The 12,820-nt window shown below is 33.6% G+C and overlaps 1 pseudogene across 1 annotated transcript; it reads right to left on the bottom strand.

Moving 5' to 3' along the window:
* Positions 1-11,349: 11,349 nt before the first annotated feature.
* On the bottom strand, positions 11,350-11,782 carry LOC108518548 (ATP synthase subunit f, mitochondrial pseudogene; annotated as a pseudogene). The gene has a single exon (XR_001882390.1). The product of XR_001882390.1 is annotated as an ATP synthase subunit f, mitochondrial pseudogene (transcript).
* Positions 11,783-12,820: the final 1,038 nt, after the last annotated feature.

Here is a 12,820-nt window from a genome sequence, read left to right as displayed (position 1 = left end):
TGAGTACAATAAGAAATATCCAATTCAAAAAGGAAGAAAAGATGTTTCTCAAAACATATTGAGAAATAGAGTATGGAATAGTTGGAAACGAAGGTGAACATTTTAAGTTACCCGGAGCACTTAATAGTTGTTCTCAAACTCAGGCATCCAGAAGATGATCAACCACTTAAGAACTCACGTGTTTCACTCTTTTTTTTTTTTTTTGAGACAAAGTCTTGCTCTGTCAGCCAGGATGGAGTGGAGTGCAATGGCAAGATCTTAGCTCACTGCAACCTCCGCCTCCCTGGTTCAAGCTATTCTCCTGCCTCAGTCTTCCGAGTAGCTGGGATTACAGGTGCACAACACCACGCCGGGCTAATTTTTGTATTTTTAGTAGAGACGGGATTTCACCATGTTGGTCAGGTTGATCTCAAACTCCTGACCTCAGGTAATCTGCGCGCCTTGACCTCCTAAAGTGCTGAGTTTACAGGTGTGAGCCACCGCTCCTAGCCGGTTTGACTCTTTACTTAAGAAACAGGCATTGAAGTAATAACCAATTTATGAAAATCTAACTCAACAATCAGGGATGTGGTGGCTTCATAGGACATCAAAGGCAACAAAATGATGTTAATATTAACTGTATGTTGGAGCATTTAGTACATAGAAGGCATTGTCCCAATGACTGAAATTATTTTTAAAAAATTATCCCCACACTATGGCTGGTGAGTCTGATTTTTGCCAATTGGCTGATACTGTTTCCAAAACATTCTCTCATCTAAATGAGGGACCTTCTGTAATTCTTTCTCAGATTCAGAAACAAATCCACATTTTACCCACTAAGATGGAGGTAAGCATCAATATACTCATTTTAAAGATGAAGAACCCAAGACTCCTCAGCTATCATATTTACAAAGTGGCAGAGTCAAGCTGTAAACCTAGTTTTCTTTTGATTCAAAACACAACCAAAATATGTCTGAGATTCCCTGTTATTCAAATGTTATGGTAACATTTTAACCCGGTACTCATCCATATACAGCAATGTCTCTCCTGCAAGCTAGATTTCTTTAGTTCTCTCAATTGATGCTCATATTAAATAATATTATTTCTTCATATGTCTGGCTATTTCATTGTGAAGATACGTCTCTAGCTCTTTAAAGACAGATACTAATAACTGACCACTATTTTTCTGACCAGCAGAGAAATATATCTCATACTTTAGTGTCCTTGGGCTTCAATTTTCTGCCACTAGGTGTATAGAGATTTTACTTATCTATTTCACAGAGTTAGTGTGAATTCCAAATGAAATTACATGTTGAAACATTGTAATTACACAATGCTATATTTTGTGTACTACTATGAATATTATAAGAATGGTTGCATTCAAAATTTAATACCATTTCAAAAATTATCTGCAGTAATAAACCTCTTGTTAAATATGCTTTCTATTGAAATACATTTAACTTTCTTCAAAAGATCTCTGAGTATTAGCTAAATATTTTGTATGATACACAGACTGATTATATATTGTACTATCTCTAATTTGCAAATAGAAATAGACATGAAGTAGGAACCATTTGGTAAATTAATGAAACATTTAACAATTATACAGATTTTGTGATTCCAAATCAGTACATTAAGGCTTTTGATTCACTTATCTTTAATTCATGTGTAGTTCATTGATGCAAATGTTTTGTCTATAACATTTCTATTGAATCAAACATATGCTCCATTAAAATCTCCATGTGACCTTAAGGCCTTATCTGACTTTTTAGCTTAACTCAATGATGTTAATCATGGAACACATTTTTATTTCCTGTAAATTTGTAGAACACTTTCATAACACTGCTTTGGGAAATGATTGCTCAGTACCCACTGGTAGCAAATTTTAGTACAAAGAAAACTTGAGTGGCTTTTGCTCGTCTTCTTAATTTACTTGATTAGCATAGTGAAAATTCTTCATCTATTTTACTTTTAAGATTTGAAATGCATAGGAAATAGACATACACAAACAAAAACCAAGAAAATGAGTCATTATATTAAATTTGCATATTGATGTATATATTTTCAGACTGTTTACTCATGTTTTAAAGTCATGTTTTACAGTATGCTTTCCTACTTAACAATATATTGTAAACATTTCTCAAATCAATAAATACATTTTTTCAAAATCTTTTTTATTAATCTCTAAGATTTCAAAGTGTAAACAAAACACAATTGTCTCAATCACTCTCTACTGAAGGAACTTTAGATAACACTTTATTTATTTATTAAGTGATTCAACAATAACTATATTTGTTTAAATATTCACTCTGATATTTCAGTTTTGTTGTTTTTTTGGAATAAGTTATTAAAAAGGGAATTGCAGAATTTTCAAGGTTTTATATATGTATGTGTAACTATCTATCTATCTATCTATCTATCTATCTATCTATCTATCTATCATCTATCTATTAATTCAGAGAATGGTTTTATGAATTCTAATGAATTGACTTGTTCCAAGTCAATCTCCTTGTTCCAAGACAACACGGGGTGTACTCATTTGTAATTGCCGAACAATACATGATATCTTCTTGAAAACTGAATGTCTTTCTGAATCATTATGTTTATTAATATGTTATTAGCTATTTTATATCTTCTGCATAGCTCATTTCTTTGTCTTGATCATAAGTTTAATGATATTAACTTTATGTCTGGATTTTTTAATCTATTTGGAATTTATAATTTTTTAATATTAAATTTTAATATGTTCAGAATATAATTTTTCTTTGTTTCATATGGAAATATATTAAAATATATGTAATCAAATTAGTATTTAAATGCATGATTTCTTCCTTTGTTGTAACATTTTAACATCTTTTCTCACCACAAAATTTTATAAGTATGCATATTTTAGTACTCACTGTTTGACAATTTTACTATTCCCAACGCAAATTTTTTTCGGATTTATGCGTCTTTCAAATCAAAACTTAATACGGTTGGTCATTTTTATCAAAAATGTTATAAAATAGTTTGTTCTTTTCTACAGATTTGAATAGCAACACTTATATTTTTGTATTTACTGATATCTATTTCTGAAGTTTCTTTCCTGATGCATTTATTTTGCCTCTACACTATTACAGCAACACCAAGTTATCTTAAATAAGTAACATTTGAATACTTATGAGGATAAACTTTCTTATTATTTTACTGTTCTAAAATACAAAAAAAAAAATCCATCAAGTGTAGAGAAAATTTTACTGGCATTTTATAAAGATTATATTAAACTTGTGTGTTAATTATGAAAAAAAAAGGCATAATTATAATATTAAGTCTTCTGAACAAGGATACAAAACGTATTCTCAGTTATCCATGCAACTTTTATGACTTTAAGTAAAGTGTTTAAAGTCCTGAACAAAATTAGTTTCTTTGTTTGGATAAGCATACCATGGTCACACATAATGTTAACATTAGAAAGCTGGATGAAGTGTTTATGGAAACTCATTTCTGTATTTGCAACAGAATGTAAAATTATTCCAAAATAAAGAGTGTATTGAAACTCTTCTTTTGTGTTTTTTGTTGCAGTTTGTATTCATTTAAAACATATTTCAAACACACAATTCACTGGGCTACAGTTAAATATTATGACAATGAAAGCTAATGAAACACCCACCTAAACAATTACATAATTACTGTTTTCAGGGATTGAATATAGACCAGGAAATCTCAGTAAAAAGCAGATCACCGAGCCAACAATGTTTCTTGAGATTCGCTCTTTTCTTCCTTCTTGTCCTCTTTTTCCCCCACAAAGAACTTATCCAGGTGTATGGGTGTTCAAAATGTGCAAAAGATGAGAAGAGTCTTGTCTCACTGTTTAGTCCATTTGTGCTGCTAAACAAAATACCTGAGAAAGGGCAATCTACAAAGAAGAAAAAATTATTCTGTCACAGTTCTGGAGGCTGGAAAGTCCAAGATAAAAGTGCTGGCAACTCATGTGAGCCTTCTTTCTGCCTTCTCACATGGGGGGAAGGTGAAAGGACAAGAAAGGACAAATGTGTCCTCACATGGCAGAATTGAAAAAGGAGAGTCAATCCAGTCCCACAAGCCCATGGGATAACAGCATTAACTCATTTATGAGCTCTCCAGGCCTCCCTAAAGCCTGACTCCTAATACCGTTGCTTTGGGGATCAAGTTTCCAACACATAAATTTTTGAGAGGACAAAACCATTAGGCCTATGACACCCACTATTGTAAAGAGGTATGTTGCAAATACCACACCACAGATGCAATAAGAAGACACGGACGCACAGGCCTGAGTCAAGTCTGCTCAATAATTAAACAAGTAAACCTCACAAGATAGCAACCACAGGGGGCTAGCAGACCCAAGGACATTGATCTGGACAATTCTGCTGTATTAAGTCCTGCCTATAGACCCTTATCCCCCTTTGACTAGACTATACAGCATAATAAAGTTACAAAAATATGAAGTTCTAGAAACAGACATTACATATATTAGTTTTGACACTTAATAACTATATACCATGTGCAAGGTATTCCACATCTCCTGCCTAACTTACATCATCACTGAAATAGGGTTACTCTTTCACATCTCTGTGCCTTTGCCACATATGTATTTGTATCTTAACCTTGTCAAACTATGTGTTAACTTATTCTAAATACATAATGAAAGGAGACAATAAGGCAGCCATTGTCATAGGTGCTGGTGATACATTAGTTTCTATGTCATCCACTAGAGTGAGTTATTTGATGTCAGAGACCATTTTTTACTTATATGGCCATTACCACCCTGTGCCAAATAGCTCTACTAAGAGTTTAGCAAATATTTAAAAGAGGAATTTCCTGCACAGCAAATGTAGCTTCATGTATTCTAAAGCTGCTGAAGTTTCTCACCAAGTTTACTACACAAGAAGTCCTGGTGTTTCAGAAAAATTCCATTTGTTGTTTGGGAGAGTACTGAGAACAAGAATTATGTCTACACAAGGAATAGGGGGAGAAAGAAACTATTTATATTGGGCGCTGCTTGTATAATCTCTTTTCTACATTTACTGCCATAAAGTAGAGAAATGCATGCATCCAGTTGAGTTGTCACAGTAGGAAAGTTTGCAAATTCTTTAAGGAATATGTAAGTACCTATGGGAATGTATCTATGAAATGAGGATATTTTCCTGTTGTGAGCTTCATACAAAATTATTGAGGCTAAGTTCATGTTTGCCTAGGTAATTCAGATGAAAATGCCAGTGCAACCACAATGACCAAATAAAATACAGGAAGCCCTCTGGGTTTGTGGACTAAAGATTTCCAGAGTTCAGTATTTATCATCAACATGACATGTGTTAGGTTGATTGATGTTCCTCTGGGTTGCTTCAGCCCCATCCGTTTGCTGTATTTTCTTGACTGGTATAGTTATACAAATGGTCCTGGGCTGGTTATACAAGTTTTGTGTTAAAGAAGAGGTTACCAAATTAAAGAAAGGTTTTCAAGGCAAGCAAGCTCTTAATATGGTCTCCTCCATGTCATAATTGGGATTTAAACATTTGGGAGAAGCAAAATGAAACCTTTGTGCTGTCCTGTCCTGAGTTACTTTGCTTTAGGAGGAAAAAAAACCTGTAACTTTTATGTTTGCCCAATTCCAAGTGTTTGTGTTTTTAATTTAATTTTCCAAGAAAAAAACTTCTTGTTTATGTACTATGAAAATAAGTTATCATGAGATTTGTTATGGAATAATGTGAATATGAAAAATAAATACATGACTAGGGTATATATTTCAGGACTATTCTTCACATCGATGTTATTATGAGGAGCTAATGTTGGTAACACTGAAAACATAAGAAACACATCTAGAGAGTGTTGACAGTTCCGCCCCCCTCTCAAAATCTCTGATCTTCAAACTCCTTTATGTCAGTAACCAAACACAGTGTTTAAGGACATAGAATTCATATGTGTAAACATATTGGGAAAACATTGTATCAGATGCTTAGATTTCATCATGCAAAACATGTGGTTAACCATTGTTCTTAAAATTAAATATTGTTGTCACTAGCACAGTTGGAAACCAGGAACATTGTGGGAATATACAATTGACAGTTAGAAAAATACAATGGACATTATTTTATATCTGTTTAAAGGCGAGGTTATAGCCAAATATAATTCCTGGTCAGTGATAAAATGCAGGCTATTGTGATTATGCCATCTATAGTAGTCACTTAGACAAACAGAAAGCATAAAGATTTGTGAACCATCCTTAACCAGTTTATTTTTGAACAAGGTGTTTTCTAATAGTGTGTGTGCAAGTGTATGTGTATATATTTTAGCATTGGTTATTAAAATATTATTCAAATGACATAAAAGGTAGTTTTTATTTGAAACAGAATGAAGAAAACGCTACTAAGAAATAGACTCATAATACTATGTGCTAGTTCCTTATGTATGTTGTATTTATGGTATGTATTTTTTAATGCTTTCTTACGAGACTGAAGATTATAAACAAAGTTTTAAAATTAAAAGAAATTTTAGAGAATGTGTAGTAGTTTTACTAAGGTAAACTTGTCAGATCCAAGTCATAACCTACATCTTACACAATTGTTTAAGAGATTTCATAGAAAATAAACTTTATTTAAAATAAATTTTTGAATAAAAGTACAGAAGTTACCGTTTGATAAATCAAATCTGCAGAGACTCTACCTTAGTTTTAACATAGAGTCCTATTACACAGAAAGTCACGAAAAAAAACCACTCTGCTTTCCAATTAACATGTTTACTGAAGAAATTACTGAGTTATCTGTCTTTTTCTTCCTTTCGTAATATTTCATTTCCCCAGTAAACCGAGCATGAAATGAATCTTAAGCTGATATATGCATAAATGTATCTTGCTTAGTTTTGAAATGTTGGTAAGTACAAGCTCATATGTCTTTTTCTTTTATTGACAAGTTAATTTTTTATTCTTAACCATTTCTCAACTCATTTTACACTATGATTTTGTGGTCTGTATAAGAAAAAGTGCTCCTTGTGGTAATTTAAATAAAAGTATAATTGTTTTAGAAGTAATTGATGTTTACAATATTAAGACATGAGACGATTTCGTAACTTACAGTTTTTATGCTAGAAGATATGCTTAGTTGTACCTGAAATAATATTTTCTGGGAAAATATGATTCAAAAATGTTTTCTCAATGTTGGGCAAAGACAAAGTCCCTCTAGTGTATACTCACATGATCTTTTGTACAGTAGCTTTCACTTGCCATCTTTTCTCTTGATATAAATGCTTAGCATCAGAATGAGCATCCCACAACATTTGTTTTCTGGTAACCCTTCCTACATACCACATGTTGGGATGTGATTCAAAAAGTCCTTAAAGTATTTCTTCTGACCATCTCGTTTCAATAGATTTACTCCTATACTAATCTACACTGGAGGATCTTGTTCTTCAGAGAATGACTTAAAAAGAGTAACAATAACGACTATCGAGGAGTAGTCCAAGAGGCCAGATTTCTGAATGAATTACAAGTTGGCCTCAGTGTCTCAAATTTAGTATGAACCTGAAAAGGTAGCAATTAATTAGTCTGAGAAGCAAAAGAATAAAAAAATAAATATTAGGCAATGCGTTAAACTGTAGAACAGTTATTATAATGCTTTCATAATACGTTGCAACTCTTTCCTCGACATCAAATCATCAGTGAACCTAGACTGTTGCAGTGTGTGTCCTAGCTTAGCCATAGAGGTGGCTCTTCTCTTTTATTTAGAAGCAGTGAATTCATATACATGCTGAAGAGTAATGTGCTATGGTTAGCCCTTTGTGGTCCCTGTTCTATGGCAAGATCACTGAACAATTCATTTCACTTCTATTAGGATCATAGTCTTTGATCAAGAGAACATCTTACTTTCAGTTCTCTTTGCCATTTAATATTCTTATCATTTATGAATAATCAACTATCAGGCTCTAAACTATTAGAATCTTTGGCTTAATAAAATTATGTGACTATTTGACCTGCTACAAAATGGAATTATTATTTTTTTCTATTTAGCTTAAACAGATAGTGGTCACTGTGGTGATTTCTGAAATGTGGGCAAGTACACATTACCTTTGGAAATCTATCTTGCCTGTGTGGAGGACATATTTTCACCTTTGAAGATCTAATTATTTTCCATCCTGTGCCTTCCTTCATCTGCCCTCTTTATAGTTGACGACTCTTTCACCTGCGCAACATTTCTACCTTCTGTATAGCAATACTGGGGAACTTTTAACATTAGTTAGAATTATTGGTTTATCTGTTTACTTTTTGTACTAAATAATGTGCTCATTTTGAGCACATTGAATACAGTATATTCTGTGCCCAGAATATAATAAGCACCAAATAATTGTCTATAGAATGAATTGATTAATGTATTGCATCTATTTTGTTATTAGGAGTGATTAATGAGAAAATATTAAAGTATAAAACATATCACTTTTAAAGAACTTTTAAATTCTAGAATAATTACAGAAGTTAATGCAAAGTTAAAATTTTTTCTACATATACAAATCACAAAAAATATTGAATAATTATGGTAATAGTTACAGAAGCTGAAAGAAACGTGAATATTGTTTGCAATTTTATTATTTTCATCTGGGAACTTACTAGTATTTGAATATACTCTAAATTATGGCTTCGTTTTATTCTGCTTTTCATATAAATGTATTAGATTTAAGCTAAGAGTTGACAGCAACGACAAAATATAAAACTTGAAATTGGGTAACACTGAATAAAATGCACCATAATAAATGTTTTTCTTGATAATTATGGAAGTAAGTTTTCCTGAACTATGTATTTTAAAAAGCCAATGATGTCAGTTCCCATCGTAATGTAACTTATTTCATAAAAGTGTACGTTGGTCTGGCATTTGGGAGTGATTCAAAAGGAAAAATAATACACCACATGGCAGAATTTTGTGCTGAAGATTATTTTATATGGGAATCAAAGGGTAGATTCCTACGCACCATTTGGTTCCTTTGTACAAATACTAAGTTACCTAAACACTTTGGCACACAAGGCAGAAATAACTGTGTATTTACCCTGTGATTATATGATACTTAACCTTATAATTAAAGGAACAACAGTTGCCACATACACAAAGTGCACTTATAGGAAGTAAGTGCTCTATAAAATAAAGCAATTACTGCAATAAACTATATAATTAAAAATCTCTTAAGGCACTAACAAGGCTTGCCCAGCTAATTCTAAAAGTACCAGAATAGTTACTCCAGGTGCATTATCTCCTAGTTTACAAAGAATTGAAAATGTATCTTTTTCAGAAGCCTGTTCTCTGGAAAAGAACACAAACAAGCTAAAACCTTTTAATTTGTTCCCAGAGCTAGTACACCCACCCTATTTGGGGAACAGGCTTAAGTTAGAAGAGCATTCAAAACACTAATGTCCAAATGCATTTTTGATAATAAGTGATGATTCAAAGCAGACCTATCCATTGGCATTGAGAGAAACAATGTCTGTTTTTAAAGGCACATCCTGGTAAGTACTATGCCACTTTTTCAGAGAAAACCTAAATGCAATTGGGGAGATATTTCTCTTTCAGAGAGCCACATATATATGTTTGATTCTGTGTATCCTTTGTTACAAATGGGTATAAAATAATTGAATAATAATGCAGGAAAAACTTGTATGTTATTCTCACCAACTTTCAGTATACAGTCATTTCTCCAGTAATATCCTATGTTTTATCCTTATTTTTGTTAACTTTTAAAATAGCTACTTTTAATTTTGTGCTCTTTGGGGAGAACAAGGCCTTTTATTGATTTTATATCACAGATAATGCAGAGGAACTAGTATGTATGACTTCTAGGTTTTTTATTTGTGAACCCATGTGGATGGACGGTCCATTCACTGAGACAGAAACAACTAGAAGAAAAACAGGTTAGTAGAATACTATGCATTTAATTTTGACATGTTGGGTTTCAGATAAGTTTAGAATTTACAAATGATATTTCAATTATGCAGGTGATTATATATACAGTTGGTTGTCTGCATCCATGAGTTTTGTATTCATGGATTCAACCACTGTGGATCAAAAATGTAGTACCGGGGGCAAAAGCATTCCACATACTTACCAAAAGCGAAACTTGAATTCTTGACCGCCAGTTACTATGTTGAATCCATGTGAGTGAATTGATGTGTAGGCATTGTGGCATTGTATTTGATATCATAAGACAAGAAGCCCCAACCCCAGGCCACAGACTGTACCAGGATGCACAGCAGGAGGTGAGCAGCAGGCTAGTGAGTGCAGCATCATCTGTTATTTACAGCTTCTCTCCACCACTCAGATTACTGCCTGAACTCCGCCTCCCTTCAGAGCAACAGCGGCATTAGATTCTCATAGCAGTGCAAACCCTATTGTGAATTGCTAATGTGAGGGATCTAGGTTGCACACTCCTTCTTAGAATCTAATGCCTAATGATCTGTCACTGTCTCCCGTCACCCACAGATGGGACCATCTAGTTGCAGGAAAACAAGCTCAGGGCTCCCACTGATACCAGATTATGGTGAGTTATATGAATATATGATTATGTAATTATATATTACAATGTAATAATAATAGAAACAAAGTGCACAATAAATGTAATGCACTTGAATCATCCTAAAACCCCCCCCCCCCCCCCATTTCCGTCTGTGGAAAAACTGTCTTCCACAAAACCAGTCCTTGGTGCCAAACAGGTCAGAATGGCTGTTATAAGAAATCTACAGATAATTTAAAGTATATGAGTAGGCTATTTGCAAATAGTGCACCATTTTATATGAGATAGTTGAACATCCTTGGATTTTTGTATCCACAGGGATCTTGGAACCAAATACCCACGGATACCAAGAGGTGACTACATATGAACTCAGGAGAGATATCAAAGGTCCAGAGGGTCACTGAAGTCATGAGTATAGGTAAGTTTTTCTAGGGAGAGAACCCATTGGTGATAATAGAACAGGCCTAGGACTAAAGTTGAAAAACACTAAAAGTTGAAAAACACTAAGGGGGAAAGACAAGGTGGAAGGAGATAAGAAGGCAATGAAGGCACCATGAGTAGTCTGGTAGAAAGAGGCACAAGAGAGAATGTTGTCAAAATATCAAGGAAAAACAGTTTTTCAGTAAGACAGGAACAGCCTACAATGTTAAATGCTGTTGAGACACAAGAACATGAATACTATAAAAATATCCTTTAGATTTGGTATTATTTAGAACATTCATGACTATCAGAGTTATCAATAATGGTCGATATTCACAATATTCATGTGAATCTGAGGACTTATTTTCTTAAGTCAAATGACTGTACAGAAGTTATTTTAATGGTAGTTGTCTATCTAGTATTAGATCACTGATAAAAGATAATATACTCTTTTTTTTTTTTACCAGTCATCTTTTATTTGGAGGTTAATTCCCATTAGGACATGAAAGGATTCAGCAATGATCGAGATTGTGTTCCTCACGGATGGGCTCAGGCCAAGGTCACGGGGTCAGGGGGTGGTGCAGAGCATGTCCTCTTCAGTAGTATTTGCGGAGCCGCTCATGCTTGAGATGCTTGTAGGAAAAGCAGTAGTTGAAGAGCACGTAGCATGCCAGCACCATGGTAATCCCCGAGATGCTCCCCTTCCTCACGTTAATGTACTTGTTGTAGTACTGGTAGTAACCTCTTTGAAATGCTGCGAGAACGCCACTAGGGCTGAAGTCCTTCATCAAGATCCAGCTTGGCAACTCCCCCAGTTTGACCTCTAGAAGTTTCTTGTCCTTCATTGGTACGACTGATGCCATCTTGGAGTCCTGGTGTCCGCTGTGCCTCGATAATATACTCTTAACTGAGTAATGCTTTTGAAGGAAATTTTGTTTGACAACACACACTCGAAAATAGGAGTACAGATATAGTTAAGCAGCATGATTTATTCATACTTTGAAGAATGTATATGAGTTGTGTTCTATTCGCTATAACACTGTGGTATTTGCCCTTAAATTAGACCTTTTTGAACTACTTTAATTCATTTTGATAGACAATTTTACAAATAGCAAAATGACTCTTTTGAAAAAAGATATTTTACCCATTTTATTCTAACCCCATGTGAAAAGATAGATAAAATAAAATGTAAGTAGATGCCGTCTTCTTTTTTTTTACTAGTTTTGAATCTCTGTCTTCTTTTGTATACTTTTCTCGGTCATTTCCTCCTTATAAGTAGTTGATCCTTGTATTCTTTTCTTAAATCCCTATAACTCAGTCTCTTAGTGAGGAACAGAGCACTATGTCTTGGTCATAATGATATCCCTTTCAATGCCTAATGTGGAACCTTGAATGTGGAAAGGACCTTAAGAATACTTAGTAAATAAAAGTAATAGAAATATAAGTCTAGGTGTCTTTTCATTCCACTGAGCACAATTACATTTTAGTTAATTTGACATGTATTATGATTTTTGCTGATTCAAAGCCTTAGAACAGTATATCCACAGTTCTAGTATACACTCATTAATCCAGTGAGTATTCTTCAGTTTCCTACTACGTGCAAACGGTGTATCAAAGACAGACATAACTCTTGTCCTTGATGGAGTAAGACCACAGAGATGTGCCCTGTTATAACAAAGCCTGAAGCCACCAATCATCTCTTTTTCTTTTATATGAAGAACAGACTTTCTTTGGAGCTTTTGGAACATATATATTTTTCCTCATTTTTATTTTCTTTTACTTTATGATAGTGAATTTCTTTTCATTATTTCAAATATCTAACTCAACTACAACCTCCAAAAGACACATAGCAGCAGTGTTTTTTTTTTTTCTTTTTTCTTTTCTTTAAGAACTCTATATTCCAATAAGCACTGTTGAAAAT

The sequence above is a fragment of the Rhinopithecus bieti genome, unplaced genomic scaffold, assembly GCF_001698545.2.
Source record: "Rhinopithecus bieti isolate Rb0 unplaced genomic scaffold, ASM169854v2 scaffold_44510, whole genome shotgun sequence".
NCBI classification, from domain to species: domain Eukaryota; kingdom Metazoa; phylum Chordata; class Mammalia; order Primates; family Cercopithecidae; genus Rhinopithecus; species Rhinopithecus bieti.
Note: the sequence above shows the minus strand (reverse complement) of the source record. Positions and strands in the feature narration are given on the sequence as shown.